The following is a 3,088-nucleotide window of genomic DNA, read 5'->3' on the forward strand; positions in this document are numbered from 1 at the left end:
GACATGAGGCCATAATTTGAGCAGCCAGTTCATTCTGTACAACATATCCAAGAAGGAGATGTCACTAAGAGAAGGAAATAAGTGACCTCAATAAATAACAAAGATGGATGTACCTTCCAAGTGCTAAGCCCTCACCTGGGGAGCAGCCCACAAACTCCAAAGAGCAGTTCATCAACAGGGTTGTCAGACCCAAGCAGAGAGTGCAGGCACTTTCATTCTGCTAGATACTTATGTCTCTGGCTTGTGGTTTGTGTCTTCTTATTTGAACCTATGTTTCTCTATTTGCCTCAGTAGGAAAATCCCTCTCAAATGCTTTTTTCATCACTCAGAGCACCTGTCACATAAAACTAAGAGACAGTCCCTGCATTTCTCTTTCCATCAAATTGAAAATGGAAATTAAAAATGAAGGAATGGTCTGTTTACTCTTTGTTTTCAACTGTTTCACAGAGGTACTATTGTGGGACATAAAATTATGTTTTATTAATATTTTGTCTATCTTTTATTTTATGAAGTTAATTTTGAATGTCTTGCTTCTAATATTGTATCATGTTACTTAAATACATTTCTGAACTGTGAAGTATCCATTTATATGTTACTATTTAGTTTTTTATGATAATATTTAATGGATAGTTTAATAATAGGAGATGAAAAAGTTAAGCTGGCTTTTCATAAATATTTAAGAGGTTTGTACTTTTTCAAACTCCTTTAATTGAAAAAAAAATCAGCCTATAAACGTCTATGGAAATCCATTTTTCACTCCCGTTAAATTTGGAAAAATTATGAGTTTAATGTGTTTATTTGTGCTAATTGGCATTTTAAAAAATTTTATTTATTTTAGTTTTGGCTGCATTGGGTCTTTGCTGCTGCATGTGGGCTTTTCTCTGGTTGCAGTGAATGGGGGCTACTCCTCACTGCAATGTGCAGACTACTCATTGCAGTGGCTTCTCTTAATGTGGAGCATGGGTTCTAGGCACACGGGCTTCAGTAGTTGTGGCACACGGGCTCAGTAGTTGTGGCTCACAGGGTTAGCTGCTCTGTGGCATGTGGGATCTTCCCGGACCAGGTCTTGAACCCGTGTTCCTGCATTGGCAGGTGGATTCTTAACTACTGTGCCAACAGGGAAGCCCAAGCCTATAGCACCCAGTATTCCCAGGTGGTCTCCCATCCAAGTACTAACCAGGCTCGACCCTGCTTAGCTTCTGAGATCAGATGAGATTGGGCTCATTCAGTGTGGTATGGCCATAGACTAATTAGCATTTTAATTCAAACATTCCCTTGCTTTCTGGGAAAATAAAAGACTTTAAAATCTTCAAGAATCAGAAGATGACAAAAATTTTAAAGTTAGGTTACTCAAATAAATTTTTCTAGTAGGCAGTACTTGTTAACATCTGTGTGCTTTGGATATGGCAGACAGTGTGACAATCACTTATTTATACTATTTCATTAAGTCTGTGTACTCATTTCATTAAGTCTGTGGGATGAGTAGCAGCATTCTTGTATTCTCAATGTCATTTATGAGGTAAGGAAACAGAGCACTGCAAATAAAATAATTTGCCTAATCATTCAGTTGGTATTAAGGTAACTCAACGTATAGAATATGGCTTCATTGCCTTTGCAATGTAATATCTTGTTAACATGTAGTATATCAACTAACACATTTCCAAAATTCATGGGAAACCAAGTGGAAAATATTGAGGAACCTCAGAATGTAATAATGAAATTACATGTAAATGGTCTTCTCTCTGGATGTTTTTGCTTTTAAACTGTACCTGGCATCCCTGTATAGCAAACACACTAAGGCACAGAGGATGTGTGTTATCTGCCCAAGGGTGCCCAGCTTCTCAGCAGCAGAGCATGTGACCACAAGTGCAGCTTTCACAGAAACTGGGGGAAATTGAAACTGCTCCAAATCTTGTTTGGTTTATGTCTTTTCTGCCAGGAGATTGATTTTCACACTAGAAATGAAAGACAGTTATAGGAAAAAGGAATTCTCAGTTGAGATAGGGGAGAAGTTTAAGGAAACATCTTTCTTGAGATGCATTTCTGCCCCAAGACCCTGGAGATGACCTCACCTCTCCAGACAAGGAGAAAACATGTGACCCAGATGGTCAGGGTGGGGCTGGCAATGTTTCAGGAAGAGTAAAGAGCTGGAAAACAGGAGAAATGAAAGGAACAGGCACATCGATTAAACAGATCACGGGAAGCATGGCTTGTTTGACTCTGGAAAAGGCAGTGGTGACAACCAACCTGCATCGAAATCAAGCAAATAGAGCGACTCAACACTCCTTTGCCTGGGATTTCCCCTGGGCAGCTAAGTGGTGCGGGTGCCCTTCATCACCTGCGCACCCTGGCCCAGACACTGTGCTGAATGCTGTGTGCTAAGGTCACTAACTACACAGACTTCAAAGCTTGATCTCACCCCTTTCTTTGTGCCTCTTCTGGACCCCAGTCAGGGAGTCAGAACGGGCCCACATTTCTATTGGAATGCTGGTGTTAACTTTATGAATGCAGCACAGTATCATCACTTCCTATCAGCATTTTATAGATGAGAAAATGAGGCTCAGAAAACACCTCCCTCTGCTAGAGTAGGAGTGGGGGTCAGGGTGGGTGTCTTTCTCTGAGTACAGGGCCTGTAAGCAAGGTGTGTGGTGGAAGTTCCAGGTAGATTGGAGGAAAGTGCTAGAGCTTGTGTCACTGCATTTAAGCAAGAGGTTGGCAGTGTAGTTTACTTTATTTTGTAATTTTTTTCTTTTTTAAGGGCAAGGAGAAATGTGAGCTGGGTGAGAGCACAGAAAGGAGGGTTTATAAGAGTTGGATACTCTAACCTGAAAGCCAGTGTCAACCACTGTTCACTTCTCCACAGAAGTGGTTCTCAAACTCACCTGGAAGGCTTTTTAGCACACAGAGTCATGGGCATTAACCCCAGAGACCCTTGCTGGCTAGGTCTGGTGTGGATCCTGAGAGTCTGCATTTCTCACAAGCACATGCCAATGCTGTTGGTCCAACCACACCTTGAGAATCACTGCCCTTCAGGACATGTATGGGCTTTGCCATGTCCTACGTGACATTCTGATGGGAACGGAGCTTT

General features: G+C 41.4%; 1 pseudogene; it reads right to left on the reverse strand.

Annotated features, from left to right (window-relative positions):
- Positions 1-1,128: 1,128 nt before the first annotated feature.
- LOC136128616 (5S ribosomal RNA) lies at positions 1,129-1,247 on the reverse strand (annotated as a pseudogene).
- Between the last annotated feature and the right edge of the window lie 1,841 nt (positions 1,248-3,088).

Source organism: Phocoena phocoena, chromosome 9 (assembly GCF_963924675.1).
Source record: "Phocoena phocoena chromosome 9, mPhoPho1.1, whole genome shotgun sequence".
NCBI classification, from domain to species: Eukaryota; Metazoa; Chordata; class Mammalia; order Artiodactyla; family Phocoenidae; genus Phocoena; species Phocoena phocoena.